This window comes from Rhipicephalus sanguineus, chromosome 2 (assembly GCF_013339695.2).
Source record: "Rhipicephalus sanguineus isolate Rsan-2018 chromosome 2, BIME_Rsan_1.4, whole genome shotgun sequence".
In the NCBI taxonomy this organism is placed as follows: Eukaryota; Metazoa; Arthropoda; class Arachnida; order Ixodida; family Ixodidae; genus Rhipicephalus; species Rhipicephalus sanguineus.
Window position 1 is genome coordinate 68,365,851 of NC_051177.1, and position 15,800 is coordinate 68,381,650.

At 47.7% G+C, this 15,800-nt stretch overlaps 1 protein-coding gene across 2 annotated transcripts in view; it reads left to right on the top strand.

Moving 5' to 3' along the window:
- LOC119383127 (paired box protein Pax-6) overlaps positions 1 to 15,800 on the top strand; it is a 70,004-nt gene that overhangs the window by 37,500 nt on the left and 16,704 nt on the right. The gene's annotated exons all lie outside the window — the stretch shown is intronic.

Sequence of the window (15,800 nt, forward strand, 5' to 3'; positions counted from 1 at the left end):
ACGAGAAAAATCTATCTATCTATCTATCTATCTATCTATCTATCTATCTATCTATCTATCTATCTATCTATCTATCTATCTATCTATCTATCTATCTATCTATCTATCTATCTATCTATCTATCTATCTATCTATCTATCTATCTATCTATCTATCTATCTATCCATCCATCCATCCATCCATCCATCCATCCATCCATCCATCCATCCATCCATCCATCCATCCATCCATCCATCCATCCATCGATCCATCGATCGATCCATCCATCCATCCATCCATGCTCACGTTCATCCATGCAACCATCCAAAGTTCATTTCCTTAACCGAGCCGGAGACGTGCACATGCAGACACGCAGCGCACGCTCCAACAGCCATTTTCAAAGCAGAACAGATGCCCTCGTGCTCATCTTTCGATCGCCTTTCTCCGCTTCCCCTTCGACCTCTTCGTGAACTCTGCAAAGGCTTCCGCTCACACATTCGCACAGCGAGCGACGGCGGCACACTGCGGAGATTCCGCAACACCTGGCGGCTTGCACGTTCTCGCTGTCTTACACATGCTTATATATACATGCGCATGCGCGCCATCGCTGTGCCGCGGCGCGCACATCTTTTTTTTTTTTTTTTCAAGGCGTCCTTCGTGTTCGAAGGCTCAATAATAATGGCGGCGCACGCATGGACGACTCCGACCTGCTCAGAGCGAACTCCGCGCAAAATCCTCGGTGCGGAAAATACGCGCTCGCCCACGCACCTCCCTGGAAACATGCAAAGGACCTGCATACATTTATGCGCGCCACGGTGATGCCTATACGAAGTGCTTGAGAGCGGATCGAGGCGGGCGCATTGTGCGCGGCGGCGTCATGCATAGATAGAGGCGTCGTCAGATCAGACCTTCCCCTTCTTCTGATCCTCCTCAGCAAATTCGCCGTTCTCTATGCGGATCGCTGCGAGGCATCCACCTCGAGACGATCGATTTCCGGAGCGAATATAAGCGTTCCTCCTCCCCCAAGGCTGTCTTTCTTCGTACCTTCTCTCTCTCTCGCTCCACTCCATGGAGCTGAGAAAGGGACGAGTACCGTGCACGTTCTGTCGTACATAAGCGCGTTTCGCGTGCGATACAAGAGATACGCAGGCATGCGTGTATCGTTATATTGCTCGAAGCATACGTACTCAAACACGATAGATCGATGATTGCATAAAACTGGAGGCTCGACGTACTCAGCAGTGGTCTGACAAGAAATGCCGATGGAGACGACGTTTCGGCAAGTGAGCTTGCCTTCGTCAGGACGTTAACCGATTGATTTCATTAGGAGCGTGTACGAAAACGTTCCTTGTATAACGTCTGAATCACATTTGCCTGTTTGTGCAGAATAGTCAGTCGGTCGATTTCGCCGGTTGACGAAGAAAAAAGGAAATAACGGAGAAGAAGAAGAAGAAGAAGAAGAAGAAGAAGAAGAAGAAGAAGCGCAGTACCTATAGAAATAGCTGCTGCAGGTATACGTACATACATACAGGCACAGTCCCCTGCATGGTGGCCACATAGACCATCTTATAGACTAATGATAATAGGAAGATCGAAAGTTGACTTCAGCGACATTTCTTGTTCGTCAAAAGTTGATTTGTTGTACATTGGTATTATTGTGAATAACCCTGCCCGAGCGTCAATACATCTACCGCATGTAAGTAACGGTGATGCTTCTCTTTTTGTGCTATGCAGAAAGAAACATAAGGCAAGCAATTTTTGCATAGGGCTGTTGCAACTTTTCGGGGAGCTAATAACGGTTACTGAGTACTGTGTATACAGGAGAATTCAGTACTGTATTCAGTATAGTATTCAGTACTTGTATACGAGTGTGTATTGTCTTTTCAGTATACTCATTGAGCTATATAGGGGAAGTTTTTATACGTTTGTTTATTATATAGTAAAAAAAAATTATCAGCGAATGTGCTCTTGGCAGTCGCGTGTAATTAAAGCATCTTTCGCACGCTGCGTTGCAGGCATATCAGGCGCAATTATACTATGCTGATATCACGGCCGATATGTATTTCCCGTCGGTGCCAATCAAATTTCTCCTAACCGCACGTTCTGGCTACCGCAATCTCGCGGCGAGTCGTGAAATAGGCGCGTCATGAATAATTAAGGTCATTGCCGCTGCAATCCTGGTGCGAACTGAGTTCGTGGGTGCTTTTAATTATCACTGAAGATGGTATATTACAATACGGCTAGGAGATTTGTCCGTTTTTTTTTGTGTGTGTGTGTGGGAAAAAAAAAGTCTAGCTCAGGTATTTTCCGCAGGAATTGGGCGGGCGAACCCCATATATTCACCACTGGTCCGCTGACCCACACCCGCAAAATGTCTAATCGAACTATACTCTACGTTTACAAACCTTCGTCGACAGTCTTGAAACAATCTCAACGCGAGCGCTCCCTTTAATTAGGCAAAAGCGGTTAACGCACGGCTATTGAGCAATGAAATTGGTCCAGAAAGGCTGGTCGATCGCCCTTCCTGTGTGTATCGTTCTTTTTTTCCTGCGTGTGCGAGCGTGTGCGCGCGTGCGTGCGTGCGTGTGTGTGTATGTATGTGTGTGTGCGTGTGTGTGTGTGTGTGTGTGTGTGTGTGTGTGTGTGTGTGTGTGTGTGTGTGTGTGTGTGTGTGTGTGTGCGTGTTTCTCTCTCTGCAACTTCTTTCCGATCCCTATTTTCCCACCCCATTGCAGGGTAGCAAACCGCATGCTAATATCTGGCTAACCTACCGGCCTTCATCTCTCTCTCTCTCTCTCTCTTGAAATTGGTTCATTGGCGAACATGTGTTACTACAGTATGCACTCCAATGCCGTGGCTTACTTTCACATGGTTCGCGTATAACTCCTCTGAACACACGTCGCAAGTATCTCAATATGGAAACAGTGTAAATATATCTGCGTACGAAAGCGCTATAGAAGGTCACGTATACAGGAAGATAAGCGAGACCAAGCCGGCTGCGCAATATACGAGCGTACAGGGAGGTAAGAAGATGCGGCAACATTGGAGCGACCCGCGGGATTAAATGGAGGAACGCCGAGAGAGTGGCGCGATATAATCCGCCACGCGAGTCTGTCTGGCTGCGTCGCTTTTCTTCTTTTTCCGATTCTTTTTCTTTTTTCAGTTTTTCCCTCGGAGCAATGGAGACGAGAAACGCGCGGCGGCAGTGATCGAACAAGGCGGAAAAAAAAGAAACGGGGAAACGCCGTGTATAGAAGCGCGCGTAAAGCCGCTCGTGCTCTGCCAAGCGGAAGCAACGCCGGGGTTGTTGGCGCTCGCCGAGACGCGAACGCGGTGTCGAGCCCTGCAGGCATGCGCTCGCCTTGCCTGGCTGGCTGGCTGGCTGGCTGGCCTTCGTCACCTCCTTTCCCTCTCTTTTCTTTTTTTGTCGCGATCGGCCGTGTATAGCTTCCGCGAGGTTATACAACACCGGAAAGCTTAAACTAAACATCTAAGGTGAACATGAACGCACGAGCGATATCTTTTTTTTCACCCTTCCCAACGATACGCATTCTTGAGCCCCTCCCAACCATGTTAAGGCGAAAGCTTTATATGCCTCATAACACGCGGAAGGAGACCGTCGGCGTCAGCACGAAGTGATGCAAAAACTCATCATCATCATGTGACGAGGTCATCATACGACGTCGTCGTGGCGTCCCAGATCACCAAAATTTGTGGCGTCAATTATGACGTCATGTGATGACGTGCTCAAATGATCTCGTCACTTGTTCAAAGGTGGGGTGATCCCGGAGGCACTGCGAAACCATGTGGAGTGCAGAAAGCTTGGAACGTCCCCGATCTCGGAGGCAGTTCTTTCGAGAGTTAAGGGAGGGGGGGGGCGGGGGAATCAAGACAATCGAGTGAGGAGAAAAAAAAAAGGAGAGAAGGCGGCTTTCGCCCTCGAGTCGTCTTAGGCGATTGTGTAAGGGACCATGTCACTTTTCTGTAACGCGCTGCGATGAGCATTTCTGACAGAATCCAGCTGCCGTATTTACTCGAGTATTACAGCCCTGATTAGCTTAACGTTCGCTAATGTTTTCTTGTATTGGCTACATGTTGGCTGAATATGGCTCAATGGTCGCTAATGTTCGGTAACTTTTGGACAATATTTGCTGGGGTTGCTGAACCCCGGCTAATATAGGCTAAATTATTGTTGTGTAATCTTGGCTAATGTATGTTATCAGTCGTTTTCACAGAAACATTGTCTTCATTCAATATTAGTATAATGAATGAGTTATCTACCTTTATATTTTTTTTCCTTCAAAGTTATATTTGCGTCTTATACTTCGCATCCAAACGTTTTCGAGACTCGGGCATTCTTTTCTGGTTTTAATCGCGAGTTGCAAAAACTCGATTGCTCCCTAATTAACGAGATTTGTGGCTAATTTAAGTTACTGCTGGTAGCGGATGTGTATATCAATTTCCCTTTCCTGTCGAACTTAATGCCTCCCAGAGGTATGGCTTATATGAGCCTGATCATGGCCAAGTGAAGGAAAAGAAAGTGTTCCCTATAAAAAAAACTGTCTTACGACTTTCAGAATTCATTGCCCAGATTTGAACCATATGTAATTTTTTTTCTCGTTTATGTAGCCCATTTCGCTATCACCCTGCACGCAGAACTCTATGCGAACGCTATGATATTTCTTTGTTTACGTTGTCGCCGACTGCGCGCCACAGGCTGTAATTACACGTCTTTGTAAATGCCACATTACTCTCACTTTTGTCTTGCATTTGTTGCGACAAACTGGCAGGAGCATGTGCGCCTATAAATATACCTCACAATCCCACCTCTACAAGCTCCGTAACTGATTCTTAATCCATTAAAAGCAACATTTAATGCGAGACAGTCTGACTTCGACTACGCCACAGAAATCATAAAAACCACCCCGTTTTACTTAATTCGTGGAATATTTCCGAACTCCCTTGGGCAATCTTAGTGGAGGTTGTTATGTGCGACTGCCAATGTCCTAAAATCTCAGCCTCAACCAAAAGAAGGCAGGAACTAGAGAAACACAAGCTATGAATGAGTTTCTTTCTCATTCATCTGACGCGTTCTTTGTTACTCGGTCCGGTGTACAGGAATATATGTGCATTGAGTTGACGGCAAAATGTCATAGCGTTTAAACCAGCAAGCTTTCAACGGACATCTGCTGGGAAACGTTTACAGACGTAGCCTGCAAGTGCGCTTCACCAACGCGCTTACCTTTCTGCGGCGAAAACTACCTCCCAGTGATCTTGACCGCACGTGAGACGAGTGACCCTTGCGCTCTTCTGGGATTGTCACGGGGCGATAATTTCACTCTTTGAAGGCTTTGATAGTGTTTAATACAAAGACTGCTGTCATGGCAAAAAAATTATAAATTATTCCCTAGGCGAATAAAAAACTAGGGAGGGGCGAAGCATGTAGGGAAGGGTGTTTCAGCTCCACTAACGTGAAACCTGGGGAGGGGCGAAGCATGCAGTGTGCGCCGGTGTTTCCCGCAGCAAAGCATTTATTCTTTACTGCTTTACTCGCCACCGGTCTACTAACGCACCATCACTTTGCAGATATGTTTCAAGAAGTGGTGTTTCAAATAGATGACTTTACCGTAGAGATGCACGTTTGTGTCTCTGGTTTTAGATAAGAAACTTGAGCGCCTTGGTAAAATTTCGTCGGGGATTCTGACGCCGCTGCTAAGCCAAACATAATGTTTTAGGCAGTAATGACGAACCTTTAACTCATAATATGCATAGTATGGACCGGAGGCGAGTAGTGGAATTTACCCAGCTTTTGCGGCGTACACCCGTTTATGATGGACCGTGACGACGACATGACACGCCGACAAGGCGAGACCCTAAGGTGCTTCGCCCCTAAAATATGCTGGCCCTACGTGGTCAACTGACACGACGCGTGTGCCTTCGAATTGAGGCTTTAGCCTCGACCTTAATGCAATAACAAAAGAAAAAAAAAGAAGTGAATGTGAACAGGCATTAAGTTTCGTGATTTGGCCGAGTAACCGGCGAAATCCTTGGTGACTTACGGCAGCTCATGACGCCTTTTCTAGGAATGCCAGAGAGCCGCGTTTCACTTCTCTAGCTTGAAAATTAGAATTTGATTGAAAATCGTTTTTCAGCGTTATGTTATCATTCATTCAGAAAAACAGTTACGTACAAACATAGACAAGGGTCCCAAAAGTCAAAGACTGCACCGGGACCCCCATACTGCAAACCGAAACCGATACCACATGCACTACACACAGTGTTGGTATACGTTAAATTCTGCTGCAGTGTTGTGTTGCTTCCGCAAAACTGCCTCGCGTGCGGAAGCCATACGTAGCACTGCACGCAACAATGCGGAAATGTGGCGACTCGCAGCCCTTGAGACAAGCGTGCGCGATACACGAGAACACACACACGGGGTCGTTAACGGCCGCCGTCTTGCATTCTCATTCTCACGTCGTATGTATATAAGTGCCTCGTAAAGGCGTTCGCATAAATTCTATTTTATGGCGGCACTTCCGTAAACATCGCCGTATTCGAAGTCAGAAAACGCGACGCATTTTCTGCGGCTGCAGCCGTATGTTTATTACTGCCAGTACTGTGAATTCGTCGACTGTCGGAAGACCGTTTGGTTCGTTGTTAAAAGCGCGAGTATATCATCTCCACGCGCGAGATGGAGTCCCCAGAGAAAACTTGGACGCAAAGCGAGATTTTTTTTTTTTTCAGTGTCGTCGGCAAATCCCGAAAGTGCATGCTCGCGTTGTTCCGTTTCCGAATACCCGTGTTTGGAGTCCCGACAGGCTCTGCATACTAAGCGCGCGAGTGCGCGCGCTTTTATGTGGAGGACCGTAGAAGCTACGGAAATCAAGATGGAACTTGAAGACGGGCATATAAATAAAACACGGGTGTTAGAGACACGTTAACCTTACGAACCCGAAGGGTCACTCTGTAGTCATAACATGCACGCATTTCGCATATTCGCGGGGAATTTATGTGATTTTCTCGATCATTCAGTATCCGTGGATTGTTGCGTAGCTGTCGGTGTTATTTGTAGCGACAGATGTATGTGAAAGAGGCAATTTCGCGCGTTTTATATGACGACAGAGGTTCCCCGGGGTGAGTACAACGCAAATCGTCACGCGACCGTTACGTTAAGAATGTAAAATATGTACCGAGTACTTTCCGTGACGCTAGCGTGTTTATAAGCGTAAGTTCGCGAGCTAAAATGGCAACAGGTCGAGCTGTAGGGCATAATTCACGCCGCACATAAGAGGTGTCTTTTAAGTGGCGTAATGAAACCATGTAGTAGGCACTGGTCAAATCTCGCGATCAAGCTAGCTAAAAAAAGAGGAAAGAAAGAAAGGAAAGAAAAGGAAAAGGAAGAAAAGAAAGAAAGAAAGAAAGAAAGAAAGAAAGAAAGAAAGAAAGAAAGAAAGAAAGAAAGAAAGAAAGAAAGAAAGACGAAGCTTTAAACATACGCAGTTATGAATAACTGTGAAAACGACTGGGGTTTCTCGGCCCTCTACCTCTACTAACATGCACTATATAATCTATTTTGATTTTGCTGCCTGTCTAGATACAACAACGCTGAGCAAATCCATCGTGTCGCAGTCTCTCCTCGCGTGCCACAGGCAGGAATGAAGAACGCAGCGAGGACGGAACGAAAGCGCCGCGGAAGGAACACCCTGATCCGCATGCACCACTGCAAGATACGCGGGCCAACAAGCGCAGCCGAAACTGGAGGGACTGCGCGCGTTAAAAGCGGGGTATATGACGCTCCGTAAAAGAGTTGCCACCGGAACGCCCTCTGGGGGGCTCGCCGGGCTGGAGAGGAAGCCGATGCGCTAGTATTTCCTCATTACACAGTCAGCGTATTGCTCAACTTTCTTTTTCTTTATATTTTTTCTTTCTTTCTTTCTTTTTGTTTTCCAGCCTCTCACTTTGACACATTGGAGGCGTAGGCGTCTGAAAAACGAAACAAAGCAAAAAAAAAGGGGAGAATGTGACAAAGCGAAAGGAGCGTAGGGAAAAAAAGCTCGAGTCCACTCCTTACACGCGCGCCGTATAGTGCGTCGTCTACGCGCGGGTCGCGAGCGCGCGCTTTCTGGAGAACAGGACAAGGCCACAAGGGAGGAGCGGGAGGAGACGTTGAAGCGGGGAACGCGACGCGGAGGCGCGCAGCGCGACTGTATCGATTTAACGACCGGGTTTCCCCAAACACTTTAGCCCCTTGTAACGACCAAATTAGGATAATCCTGTTTGCACCCGGGAGAGAAGTAGGGAGGGGAGTACTTCGTGTAGGGAAAAACCGGGAAAAAGACCCGTGTATGTTCTACGGCTGAGAAACGCAGCGATACCCCCCCCCCCCCTGCTGACAAAGAGAGAGAGGGAAGCGTTGGCTTGGACTGTAGTGCAAACTCCTCCGGAACGCTCCACGCCTCCTCCCCCCCCCCCCCCCCCCCCGAAACCCTGGCGCTCTCATCACCCCTGGGGAGCTGGTTGAGCCGAGCTTCATCGCTTTTCGCTAGCCGTGTGTTTAGTTTTGAACACGCAGTTACACACATATAGCTCTCAGTAGCAGCAGCAGTAGTACTCCCCTGCCTTTTTTTTTCCTTTCCCGTGGTGCACTCCCTCTGCGGTGGCGAGTATTCTTAACTGTAGACAAGGAACGGGCGTGCTGAGGTTGCGGACAGGCTGTTCGCCGCGTGGTTTTTGCTCGCGGCCTATTTTACCCGGAGTCTCTAGAGAGGGTTCAGCTCCATGGAGAGGGCCGCGGCGCGAGTTGGAACGAGGTGTAGGGAATGTGGAACGGGTCGGTTCTCGCGTGCCCAGGTCTTCCACGACAAGGAACACAAATTAGATTTCAGTTTTCTGTCTTTTTTTCTACGCGTGTGTAAACGCGACAAAATGTGTTTGCAGAGAGCTATCAGGTTTTCACCGGAAGCGCGCTGAGTAGAAGCGCTGATGTATATACGTGGTTGTTGAAACGAGTGCGCAATTTCGCTGGATCTTCCAAAGATTGAAGCGGCTGTTTTTGACTCCCTCGAGCACAAAAAATCAGTGCGTCACGCGCCAGCTCTCCGTCTGTAGCGTTGAGTACTGCTGAATTATTATGTCATAACAACAACAATATTTTTGGTGAGACGTAATCTGAACAATCTAACCGTTTTTCATGATTCCCAGTGCTGTTGTTGTTGTATCCTCTGCAATGGCCCATGCCCACTCTGGGGGATTGGCCAAGAATTGAATATATAAAATTTTAAGGTATTTTGAGTACTGAGTATTGATAATCCAAAAGAAAAAAAAAGAAAGAAAAAATGCATAAAAAGGAAAGAGTGCAATAATTGTTCTTTGAAACATTCAGGTCAGACACTTTAATCGTTATATCGAATATAAGTTAGAATAATAGGAAAGTCTGTCCCTCTTCTTCGTCTTTCGTCTTCGTGAGCGGCTCCCCTTATATATGTGCCGGCTAGCCCAAGTCCTCACTCTATTGCAGTCATCAGAAAATATAGAACATCGACATTTTTTTCATGTGCATCTGAAGCTAAACACAGCGGCGTGCTTGAGTCTTTTTTGCCTACATGAAATCCGAGGTAGAGTCCATGAGTACAGAACCAAGCAGATGTCGAAGAGCCCCGTGACCGCCGAGCCACCGTGGTGGGCCTCGCTCGTTGAGTTGGTGTGTACGGACCGAATATGCCGCTGTCAGGCGCGGTGCCGTGTTAAATTCCTGATGTCGGGGAAAATTTTCTCGAAGTACACAGGCTTTTTTTTTTTCGATGAGGCTGATCGACGTATTTCGTAATACGTGTGTATTACGATTATATCATCATTATTAGGGAGGGAGTGTTACACACGACAAGATACGTAATGTTTTGCGCTTTATCACAGTTAAAGCGTATACAGGGCTCTGAAACACAAAATTTAAATCGGGATGTAGGTAATATGTAAACGTCGCCACCTCACCTTGAGGTGTTACTTCACGGCAGTTCCAATTTTCTTTTCTTGTCTTGTAAATGTGGCTTTACGGCGTATCAAGCGCACGCTGCCGTGAAACCATCTTTTCAGGCGGATTTCACGTGGTAAAATTAGTTCATATTTGTTCGTTCCGAATACTTCGCCAACTCCGAATGCTGAAATTCGAGCCGAAGCGAATATCTAATGCCATACCATACTATTTTATCGCTCCGAGGATTATCCGAATTAACCGGATTGCGGCGAAATGTGACCAAATTAACGAGAGTTTGATGCCATTAAACAATGCAAATGCTGGCCGGGACCAGAGAACACGTCTTGTCCAATTTTCCGAATTAACGAGGGTTGAATTAACGAGCTTTTACTGTATTCATACAGACCTAAGTTAAGTTCACCTGGATATCTATCTATCTATCTATCTATCTATCTATCTATCTATCTATCTATCTATCTATCTATCTATCTATCTATCTATCTATCTATCTATCTATCTATCTATCTATCTATCTATCTATCTATCTATCTATCTATCTATCTATCTATCTATCTCGATATGTATGTATGTATCGTATGTCTAGGTATGTATGTATGCTATGTATGTATGTATTATGTATGTATGTATGTATCGTATGTATGTATGTATGTATGTATGTATGTATGTATGTATGTATGTATGTATGTATGTATGTATGTATGTATGCTGTCAACGTGCGCAACCATTTGTAGGAGTGAAAATTAGGAATGAATTAATGACTATTGGTTAAAAAGCTTCCAATCACATAAGTAAATCGGCACTTTACTTAAAAAAATGTGTAATGCAAGATCACCTATTCCCACTCTTTTTTTTTTTTTTTGCTGTGTTGGATCGCAATACATGCTGACTGTTCTTGTTGCATGTCCAATCCTGGCCATGTTTTCACCAGTACAAAAACCAAATGACGTTCCGGAAGCCACGCGTGTTCTTTGTTCATGGTATGTTACTTGACTGTATACGAGTTTTCACCACTTGTAGCAGAATAACGCGCAATGCGAATCGCCGCGGCCCATAATATGCAGCGGTTTAACGCACCATGCATGGTCTTTACATATTCACGCTTAGTCGAGTAAGAAGCCGGCGGAATCCTTCCAATCGACTCTCCACTGAATCGACCATGTTCTTCCGCGCGCCTGGCTACGGCGGCTGCTCGATCAGCACGGCTAATTGCCTTCGCAAAGCCCGCGCGAGCCTTCTTTCTTGTTCACACCCTTACCTTCGCTCTCACTTCACTCAAATGAGAGAGAGAGAGAGGACCTCCTAAAAAGCGAAGAGGCGGATGCTTGTAGGCTTTGCGTAGAGATGGCGCCACATGTCCGATTGTTCCGCTCAGATGCTCTCTTCTTCACTCGCTTGCAAGGGCCACTGAGTTTTGGCTGCAATTATGAGACGCGGTCAGTTCACATTTGTGAGGTCACGTTCGCATAGGTTGGTCACTTTGTTCGCGAATACACGAACAAAGTGAACATTTCTGTCCCGTGAAATCGAGGTTTTCGCAAACTAAGGGTTCGGCATTCTTGTGAGCCGAGATAGAAGAATGCACTCAAAGACCAAGTCGCAGGCGCCGTCTAGTGAATCCTGCAGCTGTTACGATCGGGCAGATGCCTCGTAAAGTGTCTTGGTGGCGCCTCTGTGTTTTCGCTTCAGTTGTCTGGACTCGGGGCCAGGACAGACTTTCGTTGTCCCGGTCAGTGTTTGGTTGATTGATCGATTTCTGAAATGAATACTCGTACATATCAGATGTTGGCTTCTTGATGCGGGCCCGGCTACTCCATGCACTAGAGCGTTAGTATACGACGCTTCCTTTATTTTTATTTATTAAGTGAATGTATATCAAATGTTTACGTCTTGTGTGGCCGATTACCCCATGCCCTAAAAGGTTATTGTTGACAGCGTCACCACATACTTATACCAAGACATATACGTGTAAAGTTCATTCATTCATTCATTCATTCTATTGAAATGTGTGGGGATACGAATAACCCAAACAAAGAATGATATGAACTTTATGAACATCGGTACACTAGGTTCCTGGCATTTTCATACATTTTGTATGAATTGAAGACGAAAAAAAAATTATTATAATCTAGTCTTGTTAAGGGGGGACGCGGCTTTCGTATCGCGAAAAATGGCAAAAAAAATCGATTTTTTGAAAATCACATTTTCAGTTTCTGTAAGCCCTTTTAATATCCGATCCAAAATATCTTCACTCGAAACCCGCGTATAAGTGGCTATAAAAAAATTGTTGTCGCCTACCGATTCGAAAATTCTTGGTGAAATCGCAAAAAAACACTGTTTTCAAAAAAGATAGCTCCGCAACGAGCCACCGGCGCCGTATCTTGGCCATCTGAAAGCGCATTTCTCCCGTCTTCAAATTCCCCGACCGCAGCTGGCCTCCTCTTCGAAAACAAGCCGCACAAAAAGCAAATGGTTCGAAGGTCGGTTTCGAGCCCTCCGATTGGCCGCGTCCGCCATGTTGCCCCAGCGCGCCTCGCATTGGTCCGAGGCCGCTCCGGGAGATCGCGTCCTGCAGCTCGTGCTTCTCGAGCTCACGCTGTCTCAAGTCGCGCTACTTCGTTGCGTGTTCGCAATATCGCTCTGTGTAACGGCTCGACGATAACCTTTGAACAAGAACTAACGTTTTTAGTTTGTGAGCTACTAGGGAAGCTCGGTGGAATTACGATGGCGCTGCCGCACCGTAGCGAACATCGCAAACGCGGTCCCTCGGACAGACTTTCTAGCGTTGACAAAAATCGTCGGATCCGTGTTGGAGGTTTGCTTATCCACTTCGAGCGGACGAGATGAGCAGGACGATCTTTGACTCGCGCACGCTTACGAACTTTGAACATGGCACCACGCGGCGCGTCTACTGTCGAGTCGTCATAGCCTAACCCCTCACGGCGTCGGCAGCGGACGAACCTCAACTTGGGCAGAGACGCGTCAGCGGACGCGCGTGGCTCTTGCAGAACGAAGCGTCCCCGCGGTTCGGTACGCGGATGGTCATTTACGCTCGGCAGGGACCCACGGCATCGCGCAGGGGCGCGCGTCGGGCCCGCAATGGAGGCAACAGTGGCGCTATTTTCGTCGCCGACCTGCTATGCCATCGTCACCGAATGCGCCACCAGGTGCGCGCATACTTTCACGCTACAAGCGTGCTTCCTGCGTTGCTACTGGCCCTGTCTCGTGCCAATGCCGCGTATCCTATAGCTGATCAAAATCAAGACTGTTAGGAGAGCGCGGCTGGCATGTGGGCGCGCGTGATTCAATTACAGCTCATTGGCGGGTCCGCTCCGACGACGTTGGTACTTAATGGGATTTCGACCGCTGGGTCTATTTCAGGACCTTGAAGGTTCAGGGCGTGACATTCAGGGCCTAACGACTTGAGTTCACGTTGCGCGCCCGCAATCAGACATCGCCACGAACGAGTGCATCCAGGGATCTTGCCTACAGTAGCGTGTGCCACATCAAAATCCATGCCGAAAGCCACGTGTTCGTTACTTGGGAAAACGGTCTATCTATCTGTCTGAACGCAGTTCATTTTCTCAAACTGAAACACGCGAATTTATATAGACATTCCACCTGACCGGCGCCCAGAACACTGGCGGTTTCTGGATTAGCAGTTTCTCTGTACCGAAGTAGAGACGCGGGTATCCCGAATCATGGTCTCCCCCACCTCAGCAAGCTGTCCGTACAACGTGGGTAGATCAGAGCTTCTGGGATAGGTGCGCGCATACTTTCACCTACAAGCGTGTTTCCACGTTGCTGCTGGCCCTGTTCGTGCCAATGCGCGCCAAGCTGTAAAAGAGAGGGCGCGTATGTGGGCGCGCGTGATTCAATTACAGCTCATTGGCGGGTCCGCCCCGACGCTTAATGGGATTCGTTAGGACGAGGGGGTCCAGGCCAAACTTGATTACGGCGCGCCCCGTCGCCCGATGATCCGGATCTGCCTGGCGACCTGGTCTTCGGGGCCCTGCTGTATTTTCTCGCTTCCTCTTTTCTCTTTCTTGAGTATTGTTTCTGCTTTTGCTGTCGCCTCTGCTGCTACATTCAAGCCCGCGTGCGAAAAGGGAACCTGGGCGATCGAGGGCGCAGTCGCGGTGATGACATTTGGGTGGCGTTGGTGGGAGAGGGCGGGAGTGTCGAAGGCAAGGCGAAAAGCTGCGTCCGCGCGCGTCGCCCGAGGGTCGGCTTCTCCGCACGCATCGCTGCGCTCGGTGCTGCCATCGCGCCGAGCGCGAAATGAAAGAAGTGTACGGTGGGGGCAACGTGGACCGACGTGTCTGTAACGAACGGCGTGGTGTTGAAGCGATGGTGGCCACGTGGGAGCGCTAGCGCTTCTCTCGCTTTTGCTACGCGCAGTCGTTATACAAAAAAGTGAGAAAGCGCTTCCTGCAAACAGGTCGATAACGCAAGAATGCGTCAGTGTGTGTGCTTGTACAGCCGCCGGCACGACCTTGGAATGCCGGCGTGTCCTTTTAGTACGTGCCACCCACCTGGAATACGGCAAACACCTACGCGTGATGCTTCTGAAGGTCAAATATCACAGCTGCATTTCATTGAGTTCTCTTAAAAGCTGTATTACAACGAAAAATTCTCAATTTCGCCGCAAGGGCATGAATGTGACAATATCAAAGTGTTGTGTCATACGAAGTCAGGCTAGCAGTTAATACCTTTAGCATTCGACCTGGCGTAACTGAACAAAACGCTGGCGTAAGGAAACGCGGCCGTTGCAGCGAGCGAAGCGATCGACCGTCGTGATGTCTGTCGCTTCAACGAAAACTGAATGGTGCGAACACGGCACGTACAAAGGTATGAGCCGTCCGCTGATCCCTGTCAGGATAGGGAGCGCGCGACCGCGCTTTGCCGCTGGAGGTACGCAATTCCTGCCAGAGCCACGCCGCCACCCTCCGGAAGACAGCAGGCACGTTTCCTCACCGCTTTAGCCGCGATCATCGGCTACCCTAGCAAGCTTTCACTCGCACATAGGACATACCACGCGCGGGGAAATGTTATCGGCCTTAGACTTTACACGGAACTTCACGGCAACGGATAAAATGCGCCTGGAGTGTCTATATAATTTCGATCCCAATAAAATAAAAATAAATTAACACTGAGTATGTGTCAGGTGCTAAAAGCCGACCGGCTTTTTTTTTTTTTTTTTGGTCATCTTGCTGAAGAAGCGCTGTTTTAAGCAGCAAGTTGTGTGCCACTATTTGCGGAAGCAATATTACACCACCGCCAGTTTGAATTTTGATATACGCACAGAGAATGGGCTTGCAGACCTGAATATACGTACCCGAGGAATTGTTACCCAAAGGTTAACGTTGGCAGGTGAACGAAACCGGAACAATAGGGTCCTGGTCCGAATGCTGCGGCACTTACCGACAAGTGATGTAGAATCAATGCGCTTGTGTTTGCTCTCTCTTGTCCGGTGAACGGTTACAAGTATAGTGTTTCGTGGCGTCGTTCTTCGATAGTGGGTTCGCTGAAACAGACCTTAACGCTTTTGTAGCAGTTGCTGCTCTTTAACGGCGGGGATCCCCGCATGCGCCAGCCTGTGAAAGGACGCATTTTTAGATCACGTGCTCAGTAATAAGCTCCAGAAAAAAAAAGTTTCTCAGTACGTTTGCCACGTGGTCCTGGTGTAGCTTGATAAAAAGGTGTCCTTTGACTCTCCTTTATACATGTAAGAGTAACATGTGCAGCACTCCCTTTAGAAAGGCGAGTTGACGCTCTTTAGGAGAGTCGTGCATTGACTCTCTTTCGGAAAGTGAGTCACGACTCTCCTAAA